The sequence below is a fragment of the Drosophila montana genome, unplaced genomic scaffold (genome assembly GCF_035044405.1).
Source record: "Drosophila montana isolate Dmon_TW-CO22-7 unplaced genomic scaffold, ASM3504440v1 contig_599_1, whole genome shotgun sequence".
Taxonomy (NCBI): domain Eukaryota; kingdom Metazoa; phylum Arthropoda; class Insecta; order Diptera; family Drosophilidae; genus Drosophila; species Drosophila montana.
Window position 1 is genome coordinate 579,507 of NW_026998916.1, and position 16,846 is coordinate 596,352.

A 16,846-nucleotide genomic window follows, 5' to 3' on the forward strand; every position below is an offset into this window, starting at 1 on the left:
ATAAAAAATTTGCAATAGTAGTAATTAAGATTAGCATCATAGTTGTAACATAGCATAATAATTGTACTTAACATAAAATAGTATTTCAAATAGCACATATCTATTATATAATCACTAAACGTTATACTGATAAAAATGAAAATATATTACCATAAGAGGAAGACATAACAAAGTTATCCGTAGATCGTGCGTAAAAGAAGCTGATTCACAGATTAAAAGTAGGTTAAATCTACTCCTACAAAATTATAAATTTAGAAAAAATCATCAAACGTCAAAATACAGCGAATAATTTCGAAAATGCAGCAAAAAACTAACTTAATAACAATATTGTACAAAACGGCTAGACATCAGCATTTTATTTTAGAGTCTGACTTGTTTTGGACCTTCAGTCAGGTGGATGTGAGCATCCCCGCAGAAATTCGAATGTTTCAGATGGAAGCTGCTTCAAGACAAGAGGTCAAGTGGTATTATTGCAACACCAAGGCACACATGGACGTGCCGTAAGCTTAAACAAGAGGATCGCCCATACCTTGCGTGTGTAAAATTAGAGCAAGCGGCTATAGGCTGCGGTCTTTATAAGAAAACAATAAATGATCGAGAGAAAAATAAATATTTTTACTAAATTCCCATATTTATACTTTTCACTTGATGTTGGCTCAGCTGCGTGCACAAAACGAATGATCGAGACCAAAAGTTGGACTTAGGGACAACAGCTATATTAACTTCGCTCCAGAAAATTCCAAAACCTATAATTCACGAACGTCCGTGCAGTGTATCACCAATATTCGCCATTATCGCCCACTTTTCTTACGATGTCGTCGACTCGATCGGTTTAAGTGGCGGTTCAAACGTCTGCTGAGTGAAGCGGATACTCACGCAACCATCTATCTCAAAATTGGTCAGCCAATTGTCTTGCGACTCGGAAGCCGCATGCCAAACCCCTCTTAGCAATCCACTTAAATCACCTATTAGAAAATGATTCGGCGTCATGGCTTCGGACGCAGAAAACTCCAAGGGAATTTGCGTGAGCGGCCTATTGTTGAGCACGCTTTGTACATCATTTAATGCTGCCCGTAGCAGCTCCTCTTGTAGCCCAGCGCGTGGCAGAAATTGCGACAATATTGACTTTATAGAGCTGGTTTCTTCAAGACGTTTGTTGCAGGTCCTTATGAGTACAGCGATTTTTCTAGATACAAAAATAGTGGGCCATTGAACCACCTGGTTGAGCCATCAATTTCGGGAATTTTTTGTCCATTTTGTACCGCCCAACGCCAACTGTCCACATCTGATTCTTCTATTGGTTCTCCGATGCGAAGAGCTACGAATTGCGAATTGAGCACCGACATTTCATTTATGTTATATTTGGCCAGCTTCAGATCTAAGACCGCAAGACCCATCAAATTCAGCCCGCAAAAATACAACTGCGGCGTAGGCATTAATACTGGCATCTACAAATGAATGCTTTTGTACAGTCTGAGTCCCCGTGGAATGCGAACGTCATTCAACTTTAAAGGTAGATCTTGCCAGTGTCGCCAATAGGGCTTGTCTTCGTTGGTGAACTCGTCATCCCATCCGGTGTTGGATCTCCATATGTTCGGATGGACGATCTTGGCAGGTATATTAGAGAATCTCTGTGGATCGAAAATAGACATGACCACGCTTAGAACGCGCCGTTAAGTTGGGTACTCTTTAGATGCTTTCGCATGCAAGTCCGACCCCAAGACATTCTCTTGCGCTTCGTCCTGAGCGGGGATACGCTGGCCCAATCCTCACAGTCGTCTTACAGCGCCAACTCTTGACAGTCTCAACTGACTGCATCATTTGGGTTGCATCTGGATGATCTGCTGCAAGCCGCTTTGCATTGCGACCCTTGACATAATTCGCTAAGGCCGGCGAGCATGATACTCCAAACGCGGCGTTTAGTGTTATTTGCATCATGACATGGTGAAACATTATATTATGTCACCGGATACGGTGAAAGGGTACTCTCTAAACCGTATGATCTCGCCCTTAAAAAGTGGTAATAAGTCTGGACCTTTCAGCAATCAATCATTCATCTACTTGCCACTAACTTTGGCGGACGCATCCCATTCAAAGCGCATCGTTCTCTTGCTCGGGTTTTTGACTATAAAGATAGGAAGAATCCACGATTTCGTGTTAGCCACTAGCTCACTATCCTCACTATCAGCCGTTGAATGTATCCCTACTGATAGTGGTTGCGCATCGTGTTTATCATGAACTCTTTCAGTGGTGGGTCTTTTGATATTCGCTTCGCTCGATTGTTTCTGCCATGGCCCGTGTGCTCTTGTTTACTACCGCTCGTACTAGGCGTATATAGCAGCACATGGTGCGTTGACTCGCAACCATATTTGCGGAATTTCTTCTTTGATTTACACTGTTGCGCAGCAAAAACTGAGCCGCCCTCCCTTAACTAATTTCCACCGTTGTTTTCTACCCATGGATATAAAGTCATCGTAATCTACTAGACGATAGTTACTCCTGTTAACAAAGTTGTTGCTGATAACCCTCAGGGTTTTCGACCGTGTTGTGTACAAACATTCGGTCTCCAGTGGTTTTCACTTAACTTTTTTTTTTGTCAGCCAGTCGTGTCTTGCCACATTAAACAGCCAGTTATCAAAGGTAGCCAAACCTCACCCATGCGTAATAATTTTGGAAAGCTAAGGCGAGTCGTATTACAGTGCTCAAGTTCTCCGATTTTATTGCCAACTACTCCCGGAGCTTTTCTTGCATGCACAATTTTGGAGTGGCCATACAACATTCGCAGTGTGCATACGACACTGTAGATGGAAGCACCGCATCCAGGGCTTGTCCTATGAGGCACTTTTAAAGCCTGATGAGATTTTCCTCGTTTCTGAATTCATCTCTCTCTGTGGATTGCTCATAATTGCTGATAAAGATCAACCATTCCTATGGTTTGCCTATGAAAATTGGTAAATGTTTGCTGATGACATGTTGCGCACTAAGTTGCTCAGATATCAGTGATCCACATGACGGCGTCGGATCATTACAATGAACACTATCGAATGCTCAACCGATCAATTGAGCGCTCCCAGACCTATGTGACCAATGTGCGCGACAGTACTGTTCTCCGTAGCCTGGTTAAACATTACCCTACTTGCTTAATATGGTAACCGGGGTGTACATACCAATTCGATGCAATCTTTGACATGCGCAGAGGCTTTTGCTTATATTCATATGTTAGCTGATTTTCTGCTAGTTGTGTAATGTTTTTATACCCTGAACTCATTAAAATTGGTAAAAAGGTTATAATGTATTTGTGCAAATGTATGTAACAAGTAGAAGAAAGCATCTCCGACCCCATAAAGTATATATATTCTTGATCAGCATCAATAGCAGATTCGATCTATCTATGTCCGTCTGTCTGTCCGTCCTTCTGTCTGCTTGTATGCAAACTAGTCTCTCAGTTTTAAAGCTACCGTCATGAAATTTTGCATACGTCCCTCTTGGACTACAAGTGATGCCGACTAGCACAGATAACGCTTGGCTTGGTCAAGATCTTAATAAAACGAGCTTATAGCCTCTGCCCACTGAACACATTTCTGAAAATGTCACATTTTTGCAAAATGTGTAAAATGCGGCCTGTACGTTTCCCCATAAGAAAACACATTTCACACATTTTTCAAAAATGTCACATTTTTTAAAAATGTGTAAATTCGCCCCGAACATTTCGTGTATTTTGCGATGATTAATCGAGATTTCTATCGATGTTGTGAAAAATGTAAACATAAACCAGCTGACATTGCAACGAAGGCAAGCGGTAACTTTAAATTATAATTTTAAATTTTAATAATCCCACAGTTTTTAACATTTAAAGTTGGCCAAATTCCGCAAAGAGTCAATTAAACGGAGCCGCTACTTCGGGGCCGTATTATTTGACTTTTGGAAGGAAATCTGTGCGGCGCTTATGTAAATTAAAGCAACTCGATCAGCTGTTTATTTAAAGAAACAGTACTTTTGCCACTCACATGTTACCGAAAACCGGTGGAACACCAATATGTAAAACTTGAAAATGTGACATTTTTAAGCCCAGTGGAGAAAGGCTATTAAGCTTTGTTTTCAATATTTTAAATAAAGTCTAATGATTAATGGATATATAAATTTGATTTTAGGAATCGGTAATGAGCTAAGCGAGCCATGATCAAAAATGCAGATTAGTAGGAGATACAATGCAGCCAGAGAATATATTTTGATGTGAAAGAAAGAGTGGTTAATAATATAAACTTAAAAAAAGTAGGAGGTTCGAGTCGGTAGCTCTCGACTAGGGGATACCTCCTATTCCAACCCCAAATGCAGCTAGCACTACGCGCTCGTTTGCTTTAGTAGTAATAAAGATAAATTAAACCAAAAAACAAAAGTTCATTTGGAACTACGTACCAAATTTACTTCAGTTTATTTTCATTAATACCTGTATAATCCCTGAGAAGAAGGTTCAGGGTATACCCTAGGCGGGAGCTCGCGACTTGAACCTCTTACTTGTTGTTAGTTGTATACAATGTGTTTTAATGTTTAACTAATAAGAAAATTGTAGCAGATAGAAAGGTTTATCTTTTTGTTACGCATCTGTGCGTCTACAACGTTCTGAAGTTCGTGAGCGACAGACAATTTTAGATTAAGGAATAAGAATAAGCACAAAGCAAAAACAATAGACTTAAGTGTGACCAGAATTCAAATACTGATCGTTGTCGAAACTTATGCACACATCAATAATTTTATAGGTGCTAATTATTATTATATATAATTATTTCCTTTGTGTATTTTTATTTTATTTTAAAACTGGTCACTAAAAACATTCTGTTATATAATTAAAGGAAGTCTCATCGTATGTTGAAAAACTATAAAAGGTTTTAAAAACAACAACAAAAGCCCCATTATTGAATACACACTGTCTGTAGACAAAGCAAGTAAGACACTGTAGTCGGGGTTTCCGAGTTGTTATGGCTGTTGACTAGAAGCTGTGGCAAGTAGTGCGAGTCGTCGGGTTCGAGTCCGATTGGGAAGAAATTATTTTTGTTTTGCTGCTAAAGCAAACACGCTCGTAGCATGAGCTGCATTTGGGTTTCGTAGAACTCGAGACTCAGTCGGCTGGCATTTTTATTATTCGTACTCTTGCAGGTCATAAAGAATAAGAGTAAAAGGTGCAGGAGCTACCACTTGGAATCCTAGTGGATAATAGTAGTGATGACTCCCTTGCTCTTGAAGCTCTGATTATTCGCTGTGATGACGGATTCCTTCTAGTTTACCGTTCAAATTAATTATTGAATGCAACCGCTTTTTTATAGTATATATTTGTCTTAAACTCTACAAGCTGCCAAGCTGATGACGTCGACGGTGTCCCATTTCGATTCTCTGTCGCAACATGAACATCCTGCCTATTGCTGATGTTGCGTTTTTGTGTTGATGAAGCAACATTTTGATACTATGTTGTGTGGGAATTTTAAGTTAAGTACGCAGTGTCTGAGCTATCTTCGGCCAAACAGTGGAGACTGACTAAGCTGTTCTGACTCGTTGGGGGCTTAGGTGGTGCCATCTCAGGAGGGGCTGAAATGGTAACTCTGGCTCCCTCGTCTTTGATATTTCTATTGCGTAGCGGTTAAATAGACAGTGAACCATTTTGCCATAATTTAATCCAGAGTACTGCCTTATACTAAGCCATATTTGGCAACAAAAATGTGTGCATACAGGTGCGCAGTCGCACCTTTACTGCGATAATGTTGAGAAGCAGCAAACAAAACGCCTACTGAAAAAGTCAGATGCTCAAACACAGAGAGCCGACAGGAACTACTTGAACTTTTGTACGACTCTCGACTTTTTGAATAACTCAAATGTTTATAAATAACGTTGTTGCATTATTATTAATGTGATTGACTCTCGTTCGTTAACATTGTGCGACGAAAGGCAATTTACATTCATCACGATCAGAACCGACGGCCACAGCGTGTTTCACGTTGACTTACAAATCCCACATTCTGCTGTCCTAACGGACAAAATGGTCTCGGAGTTGTACAGTTATGGTTTGATAAGCTCTGCCAATGTATGAGCAATTTTTCTACCACGTACTTTTTGTAATTATTTACCTTCACAATTTGTTGTGCTCCGCGATACTTTCTCTTAAGTTTTAAACCTGGCACGTATTGTGTCCGCTTTATAGCTACCATGTCATTAATTTGTTATTGCCTGTCCAGTTTTCTTCCAGAGTGAAAAGCCTTCTTATTTTCTTTTATCGACCAACTCTGTAGTTACTAACCGCTTAACTTATTCTCTTGAGCTCATCTCGCTAACTGTACGCATGTCCATTCCGTTTAATATCATGAAAGGTAAGACTATAGTGATTTGCGGCTGCAGTGTATATAATTTTATGATTTTAACCAAGCACCTGCATCTCCTTCACTTAATTTCAATGAAAACAGCCACGCGGAGCTCCAGTTGCAATCATTAAATCTGAATATTTCGTTTTTAAAACTATTTACAAAATAAATTGGACGTGAATGGGGCACCTCTAGCTGCAGTTATTATTTCAGATTGCCAAAATTCGTAGCGTGCACACTTAATAACTTCCCCTATTACTGTGCTTAAGGTACAATATAAACAAAAATATTTGTAAAAAGCGTCCACTACCACAAAGATATAATTATATAGCTTACAATTAATTCTATTGGCACAATGTGGACTATTTGGGAAAAAAATACCACCGCTCCAATACAAGACTCCGTATTGCATTCACCTATTCGTCCAATATTTGCGCTTCTCTTAATCAGTGTACGATAATGTCGGTCAGCATATAACAAGAATAACGGCTTAGGACATTGATGTGCCTCATCTTTGACTCTGATCGATGGTGTACTACATAATTATAGTCCTTTACAAGCTACAAGTTGTTTTCAATTATTTACCACTGAAACTGTACATTTGTCTGCAACAATTTATGCGCCTTATTTGCAGCCACTGTCAAAACTCTACTTCAGGTTCAATACCTTCTCATTAATATTCTAATTAGAAATGATAGCATCGTCCACGTACAGAACTGCATCATAATTCTAAACCATGTCACGCAAAACAGACATTGTGAATCGTGTAATTACTGCTGGTGCGTCTGAAATTTCAAACAAAAGTACACAGACTCATATTGGCCGGTCTGAACCACAAAAGAAGTGTATTATTGCGATTCAAATTAAGTGTGGTCAATACCTTTGCACCCCGAAGCTTTTCTAATACTGTGTCCATGTGTGCCATTGGAAAAATATTTAGAACAATTCTTTCTTTCAGTTTCCTATTACCGCAACATAATCGTTTCTGCCCATTTTTCTTTATACCCAAAACCAATACAAAGCCAAATTCTGATACGCTTTGTTTGATAATCTATTGGGTCAACCATTCTTCTACCTGATTATCCACATAAGATAACTTCGTTACCTAAAAATCTATTCATTTTTACGGGTGCAAAAACATTTCATATTTTTAACCTCGCATACATACTCCTGACTGAGATGGAACAGAATCCGTAACTTCTTAACTCTCTGTACCTTATTTACAAATACCATTAAACTGCAAGAGCAATTCTACGAATGAATGAACTCTTATCAATTTTTATATTTTGGTCGATAAATTGACGTTCCGTTTTTAGTGACCTGCATGTCAATATATTTAAGAATAGTTACTTCCAAAATTGTTACAAACCTAAAATGCTCACCTGGAATAACATGCAATTCTATTTGCATTTCAATCATATCAATGGATACGGGTATGGTAATACTTCCACGATGCTAGTTAGACATTTTGCACGGCCGCTCACTTTCAAACTTCAAAGCTTTATAAACTCGCTTCTGCGATGTAAACACAAATCGGCACCAGCATTGACAAGAGCTTTAAATTCGACGTCTGCATACACGATGGCTTTAAGCTCAACTCCTGTGGAGGTACAACTGCTGGTTGGCTTTCCGGGAAATTACATATATGCTGGACACTACTTATGTGGGTTTAAGCTATTCTCTTGTTTGACCACAATTTGCAATTTGCAACTTGCGTCGCTTTGCACTGGCTGTCATTTGTTTACATTCAGAGTCGACTCGACCCCATTGTATGTATGCTTTTGTAAACATCAATTTGTAACTTCAACGGATATTGCTGGCCTGGTATAATTGCTCTATTTTTGTTTAATTGTTCTACTATCTGAAATGATTTATTGGCTTTGCAACTTGCATTAAAGAATATAGTAACTCTTGAAAAGACTCCCAGCGACATACTTCCCCAAACTACAAACAAATGATTTTGCAGCCCCAACCAACAACTGTTTAGCGTAAATAAAAAGTTATTTTATGCTTCACTGTACTATTTCCGCACACTCCTCCAACTCTTCATCCTATTGATTATGTCTAAGCTATCAGAGCCAGAAAACTGTGAAAAACTGCCTTCTACATCCTTCAACGTAAGCCAGGATCTGCTTGCAATTCGTTCTTCATTTGGTGCAGCATTCTGCCCTGACTTGCTTAGACCTGTTATAACTGTCCCATTATCGCCGTCTTCCTCATCGTGGTGGCCATAACGAAGTAACAATCTTTTTATAAGTCGCGTTTTACTCGGATTGTCTGCAAACCAAACTCGGATAATTTTAAGCGCAGGACCGCGACTCTCAGTATCTCTCATTAACCAGCATCGCTACAGCGGCACCAAAACTTTAATTTAAAAGTGTTATATTTTCTGATTCATCTGTAATACAACTACTTTAAATGATTGGAAAAATAATACCCAAAAAAGACGAAGAAAGTGGCAAAAACAATTTCGCATAGTTAGCGGGTATCGCAATTTAAGCCAAGTCACTGTGTCAGGCAGATAACAAATGCCAAATATTGATGCGAATACACTCGTTTGCCATTGACTAATGAATGAAAAACTAAAAGATATTTTTGAGGAACTCTGTTTAGTCTACCTATGTAGATGATATAAATATTTTCTCAACTTCTTTACAATAACATCTTGCGAGCCTTCGGATACCATATTGCAATATACCACATAACAGACGCCATCGGCCTCAGCCCGAGGTTTCATGCTCATAAGTTTATTTCGCTTTAAGTAGTTCCTAATATTGTTTTGAAGGGAGCACATCGCTCTAATTGAATTACATTTTTATTTGTAATCGAATTGAATTCTCTATTGTATGAATGTACTTAACGTATGCGTATGAATATATCCATATAGTGCGTACTTGCTAACATTTATAAACTACATAAGCTGCATTATTTGCAATATGTAAATAAATATCTATCTGGTTTCTATTGGTCAAACATACACATGTTCAATGCTTTTGAGAATATTTCTAATACATATGTATGTATATGTTGAATGTATAAGTTTATTTTTAAAATCAGACATTTCTCTATATTAAAGCTTTTGCAATCTTCAGTGTCTTTCGAGTTGTGTTTGCCGTCGTTTCGTGTTCTGTACATGTGGATATTACTTTCCTTTGGTACTTATTTTAAGAGTTGAATCAAAAACTAATTTTCAATAACTTAGTTGATGTATCAAAAATGTAGTTTTATATAAACATAAAAGTTCTCAACAAATATATGTTTTCACCTTTTTTTTTTGTCAGGTTATGTAACATTTAAATTAAATCAATTAGAGCTTGTTTATTAATATAATTTTGTACGTATAGTACATACATATCTTTATATAGATATGCACGTACATATATCAGTATACATATGTATGTACATGTGTACACTTGGGACATAAAAGAGTAGGGCTGATATTACATATATTGATGATCGAATTTCGATATGAAATTTATGAACTGTATGAATAATATATATACGTATGTATGTATATTCATAAGAAACTGTATAAGTTTTGACTACACGCTTGTTTATACGTTGTATATTCATATATATGCATATATACGGTTTATAAAAATAATGATGCACAGACGCTATGAGCTATGAACAAAAATAAAAAGTATAATTAAATATAGAAACTCTGACGTAGAAACAACAAAAAATAAACGTTCGTATATATTGCTTGTTAGTGTTGTTACTCTTAATCATTATCTTTTTATACCCTGTTTTGTTCTTACGTTATCCTCTTTGCTTGAGTGATAAAGATAGTGCCTATAAGTCGCCAAATAAAAATGAAAGTTAAACGTCTGCCCCAAAAATGCTTGCCAAATACAGATTCAATTTAAGCAGTTAATCTCATTTTTAAACGTCTTTGTTCAAATTCATTTCAGTCGTGTCTCGACATTTTTGGAATATTCCTTCTTCCAAAAGATTTTGTGGGTGAAGTTCTGGGTTGTAAGACATTTCCAAGGAAAGCTTATTCGCAACTTTCCTCTACGGAAAGTGCGGTTAAATTTGAGGGAAGCGTTATACTTATTTGCAAAGCTCGTCAGAAAAACTAAATGAATACGTGTTTCAGCGATTTTGGTAATTCCACCCACAACTGTGGTATGTTTACTTTTCGATTGGCTGCAAAATCATTTCTAAAGATTTTTATGAAAATTCAAATGACACGTGCCTAAATCCTCGGTGGAAAATGCGGCTCCAAGAGTGGAGTTTTGAGTTTTGTCCGAGTGATCTCAATCATTTTTTAAAATCATAAGAACTAAATGAACCTGAAATTTGGCAACAACTTTGAAAATTTTTCGGTTCCGATCGGATCGGCTTCAAATTTATTTTAAAACATTTTTGTGAAAATTAATCTGTTGTTTTCCCCTAAATCGACCGCTCTTGGATAAAAAAGGCGGGTTAAAGGTTTCACAAACGATAGTTTATTTTTCGACTTCCGGATTCTTATCAAGACGTGGGTAAAAACCGCAGATTCCATAGCTTTCCCGCCTCCGCCCATAGCTATATATCAATTGGAACTACCCACTAATTAAGGCCATAATTTTATTGCTGTCGTCTATTTAATTACATTCGAATATTCTATGGCGCAATAGGATCTACTGCTAAAAATTTCATCAAGATATATAACAACCTGTTAACGGGCCCTAGACCAAATTTCAATAATTTCTGTAAACATGTGCACATACACATGAATTCTATTAACAGTATTGCAAATACGATTGTATTGTATTGTGTGCAGGGTTGATGTGATGATATTTTAATTTTTTTTTCATTGCAAATTAATTGTTTGAAAACCTTTCGTGTAGAAATGGTGGCAATTATTAAAGTCGGATACGGGTTCGGATCCAATTGGGAAAATATTTATAACTTTTAAATTTATTTTAATTACTACAAAAGCGAGCTGCATTTTATGTTGGTAGAAGAAAGTTCAGGGTATTCCCTAGCGCACACTCCCGACTAGAGCACTCTTACTTGTTTCTACATACATATGTATGTGTACGTAACTTTGCGAGTTTTTCACTATTGTATTTATGTATATACACATGAATGCATGTATATGTATGCATATGTATTCGTACATATTTATGTATAGTAGGCTATTCACTTAGGCAGTCGCTGAAAGGAGATAATGCATATTAAAATACAATAGTGGACAAAAAAAAAATAAGATTTTTGCGGCGATATCTTATGATTTATTGAGTTTATAAATTTTAACGACTTTTAATTTTCTAAATAATTTATTAGGCTTCTTAAATTACAAAAATTATAATTTGTAATATAACAGTTTCGAAAATAATGTCAATCTTTCATAATTGTTGGTGGACAAAAGTATTTTGACAATTCAATGTTGTTTAACAAAATGAGAGAAAAGGTTAATATTGGTGCTAGTAACAAAAATATTAATAAAAAGTAAACCCTCCATTGACATCAATGACCTTTTATAAGCGTCCAGGAATTGATTTTACCAATTTTTTAAATTTCTCCAATGACATATTCTGTTAAAGTCCTTGAACTTTAGCAATCGACTCCTCGCGCGTTCTTGATAAGTCTGAGCTTCGTTTTCCTTTTATATAAGCCCACACATTCTTATTATATTGACATCGGGGCTTTGAGGTGGCCAACCTAATGTATTGACTTCGACATGCCTCAGCAGTTATCATATGGGCCTTGTGGCGTGGAGCGTTGTCCTGCTGCAGTATAAATGATTGTCCAATGAGCCGTTCATAGAAAATGAATGCGTGGTCATTCAGGACATGGAAATATTCGTATTTGTTCATTGCTCCATCAATTGGTATTAAATCGCCCAAGGCATTGAAGCACACGCAACCCCAGAAACCTACCGATCCTCCACCATGTGGTACTCGTCCATACTAGCCTTTTTTTGCGAGCGTTCTTTGGCAACCTGGCAATAAATGTTTTTCTTCGACCCACGATATGCAAAAGAGCTTTCATCTGTCTCTAATACTTGTTCCCAAAACGATTGTGGCTTTTTAATATAGGATTTGGCAAATGTTAACCTTTGTAGCTTATTTTTTGTTGAAATTAAAGTTATTGGAAGAGCTATATGAGTAGAAAAATCGGATTCCTTTAGCCGTCTTTCGACAGTTTTTTACCTATTGATATTTTATGGTGCTCTTTGAGCTCAATCGACACTGCTTTTGGTGTTATCAGAACCTTTTCTATATATTTCCTCACTATTATGCGGTCCTCTATAGGCTATGTTTTGCGTGGACTTCACGATCTGTGAATCCCTATTTTTAAGTGAATCATTTTTCTTTTTTTTTTTTGTTTATTTGGTCATAAATTATTTGTCTAGATACGTTGTATAATTTACTAAGGTATTCTACAGAAATACCTGCATTATACATATTGACAATTTTATTTCTAAGACATGTGTTACGTTATCAGTCCAATCTTTTGCGCTCTTAAAGCTTTTAATATAGTCTCTTTCTTACACTTTGAATGGATACCATTACTTCTCTCAGTTTCAAGGAATAAGCTGTTTTAGATTTTGTAATGTGTTGTCAAAATACTTTTGTCCACTATTGTATGCTGGAAACTACAACAAACCAATAACAACTATTTTCCTTATCTTTCATAAATTCGAGTTTTTTTCGAACATGGAAAGCATTTGCACGCATTAGCTGGATCTATTTAGCCCTGGCTTTAAAAATGAGAGTTGGGGAAAATAGTGGTGGTATCCAAAAAGTAAAATATGCCTAATGTGTGTGTACTATACGAACTACTTACATACTACAACGTTGTTTTCAAGTATTTAAGGTATGCTTTATAAATATTGATATCTTGGAAATAGGACAAGTTATCTACAAAATATGCGTATGGTATGGGAGAATATGCATATCAAATAGGTTGCCATTGCTCGGTGGCGATATCCCATAGTCTTTCAGCCGCTAGCAAGCCGAGTGGGATCATTCCTGCAATGCTAAGGCCGCACCTTCCGATACCGTACGGAAGCAGATGGCTACACACAGTGCACATCGCCGATATGCCTCCTTGCATCCTCGGCTGTAGGATGCAACTTCCATTGCGGTGGCCGAGATGATTGCTCCATATAGGATTGTGGACGTGACCGTGGCCGCTTTGCGCCTTATGAACTGCAGCTGTCGTTTCTATGATGGACGCTGCTACTTATGAGGACTGCCTCCGACTTTTGCTCCGGCAACGTGAGACCGTTCTTGGATAGCCACTTTATTATGGCAACACTGCTCTTGACCCTGTTAAGATTCGAAGCCACCGTTACAAGAGCAATGCCATTGGCGAAGCCAATGATTATATTGCCCTCCGGTAGGCAGAGTCACAGTACTCCGACATACATGACGTTCTGCACCATTCTGTAGCCCATGCATTTAAGTCCCCCGGTGACTATAACTAGAGATTTGCCGTGCGCGTCTTAGGCGATGTCTGCTAAGATGACTGCGTACCCTGCCAGAGGAATGCTTGGTGGTATGAAGCAGCTGTATTCCAAGCTCCAAACTCTTTACGAGCAAGTCGTTAGGTGACCTGACACTGTGTCTGTCCACAGCTCCATAGTGCAGCTTTTATGCCACACTCCGCAAGCATATCCTAAGCTACTCTGTAGTAACCGAAATGTCAAGTGTGTAAGATACCATTTGCAAAGAAACTCTATAGAAAGTCACAAAGCTGTTGCAAGCTCATTGCTTAAGAGGCTAACGGCTAAAGTGACTTTAGGAACCCCAATGCCATCTGGGTTAGCCACATTTTCCAATATACTGTTCAGAAAATTGAGTGGGAAGCTGAGGATTTATTCGCAAAGGAGCTAGAGGAGATGAGCAGATTCAAAAGCCTCATTTAAATCCGTGTAGTTGTCGCTAGGCTGCATTTTGTTCCTTAAGAAAATTTTAAAATAGGTTTACAAAAAGCTGAGTCATGACTCGGAGTGAGTCCACTGACTTCATCATGTTAAGATAGCTGAGTTGCGAATTTCTTGTGATAATAGCATTTAAGGTATAGTTAGGATCTCTAAGTGATGTGGACAATGCTGTTTTTATATACCAAGAGTAAGCAGTTTGGATAAAAAACTTCTGCCTCTTTTGTTTTGCACTTTTTCAAGGATAAGAACTAGAAGGTCTTCCTTAGTTTAAGAACCTCGGAAAAAGTTCTCCTTACTTTTTGTGACCTTTTTTTGTAGGCTAGGACCTTTACTTTTAGTCTTGTTATGAATAATTTTCCATATACTTATATATGCAGTGATCCTCTACATCACACTCAATTAAATAAAATAATTTGAGCTATATGGTAGATACTGCTTTAGAACGTATACTGATAGTTAAAGAACTGGTGCTTCAGTCTCAATTTTTATTAGGCTAAATGTGTACTTAGATTCATCAAATGTTGGTCTAAGGAATTAAACGAGTTTAACTTGATTATAGAATTACTGTACATCGCACTTGTACGTCTAATCCTAGAATAGTGCTCATATATGTGGATCCGCAGTAACGGGCTAGAAAAAAATATCCGAATTTATAAAGTATATATTCATGATCAGTTCCACTCCGTTCGTCCATATGTATAATCCCAACGACTTCAGAGACTAAATTTTTGGCACGCGCAGCTAACTGTTTTCAAGAACTCGATAAGAATCGACTTTCAGCCCATATTTAAGTGCACGAGATAAACATATCAAATAATTTTTTTAAGTACAGCCTTGGGCTTTGGTAAGTACATAGTACATTAGTTTAGGCCTGATCATTTCATAAAAATCTAAAGGTAAACTTTAATGCATTCACCAAAGATAGAATCTAAAAGAAAACAAAGCACAGCCGCAGCGTTAACAGCGCAACAAGCAGCGTGATTGGGTTTTTTGTGTGCTATGTAGTTGACTTACAAATAATTATATATAAACAACCGAACACATTCTCTATTTAAACAAAACTGTTTATTTTTTAAAGCTAACTAATTGGTGATGAACGCACCGGAACGATTAGAACAATAATGCTCCGTCCATTGTAGATTTTGCCTTTCAAGAGCTTAATTAACTCAGATCATCGCAGCGCTGAAAGCAAATATATCTTTCGAATTTCGAGATCGGTCTGAGGGAGATTTGTCAGGCTTTGAGCAGAGCGCTAAATTTCCGTCTTTTAGCAAGAGCCTGTGGTTGCAGCGAGATGGCTGGCATTCAAGCACGATTTGGCACTGCATCTGGTCCAGGAGCGTTGCTTGGCTTCATTCGTTAGGCAATGACAAGCATCTTATCTGACTTTGTTACTTCTATATCATATAGGAGCATGCATATAGGAGACCGTCAAACACCGCATCTAAATTAATAAGACAGGGGTCTTCTCGGAGTGGTGAAAGCATCTCCATAATGCCTTTAGTACGTGTAGGGTCCGATGCACATCTTGTTGGCTTATGTACGGCTTGCGTGAGTTACAAGTTCTGGCCGAAGGGATGGGAACGTCTTCTTATGGATTTTCTTTAGAACCTTGATACTTCCTTATTAACCTGGTTATTTACATTTAGAATAATTTTTTATTTCGATACTTTGTTACTTCTATATCATCTTCTATATCTGCTTCTATATCTGCTTACTCTATTACCAAGTGCTGACGCTCTCAGAATGTGTATTCATATATAGAGTAAATAATGTGGGTAGCAGCCTCCTATGTTGCCTAATTTGCTGAGCTGACGGTTTTAAGTATATATGTCGCAACAAAGTCAATCCTGTAAGCTTGTACCTTATTTGACTTTGTTGCATTTAAGAGGAGGTCACTTGAGTCTAGAGGTTGCGGGGCGGTTTTGCTGGTGGCGTAAGAGGTATGGGGCTCGGCATTGTAACTCCTCCGCCCGATTGGCTCTTAGATCATTTGTCTTCATCGATTCCAGTATACTATTGCTACCATAATACCAACTAGTGATATCAGGGAGTAGATAGTTATTAGGTGCGACTTTAAGTCTTCTTTCATTTGCCTGAGTATTTGTTGGCGGTTAACATTCAGTGGTTGGTTCTGTAGTTTGGTTTATCATATCTTCTTCTATTGGCGGGATATTTATCGCTTTTCTGTCTTCCATCATGTTTGTAGAGACGTCGTAATAAGAATCATTGATCTTGACAGTACAGTACATTGTTTAAACGGATCCCTTGAGCGACCTTTTTCGCCATAATCGAAATTGATGCTTATTTTATATGCGTTGAAAATTAATGAGAAAGGTCTCAGGCTCAAAAGTTCTCACGTATGTGCAAAAGGGATATGTCTACAAGGGTATTAAATCGTCGGCGTGCTGAACATATCCTAACTTTCTTCTTTGTATTACAATTACTTGATCTTAGTTTCAAAATATTTTCTATACATTTTCGGGTTTTTACAATTTCGTATCTTATGCCATGATGTGTTTGTTTGTATTATGCTATTGTTAACATATTTCGTTGATATTCTTAATTGTGTTTGATTTATCGGCAAGGGATAATGTGATTCATCTGAAATTCT

General features: G+C 37.5%; 1 protein-coding gene across 4 annotated transcripts in view; it reads left to right on the plus strand.

The window, feature by feature from the left end:
* Positions 1–16,846, plus strand: part of Obsc (Obscurin) — a 242,466-nt gene that overhangs the window by 48,903 nt on the left and 176,717 nt on the right. Inside the window, exon 1 of one of the 4 annotated variants that reach the window (XM_064698380.1) lies at positions 9,450–9,502. The exons of 2 other annotated variants lie outside the window; for them this stretch is intronic. The gene's annotated coding sequence lies outside the window, so the exon portion shown is untranslated. Of the gene's footprint in view, positions 1–9,449; positions 9,503–16,846 lie in introns of those variants that run through there. One more of the 4 variants, XM_064698379.1, reaches the window with a different exon arrangement.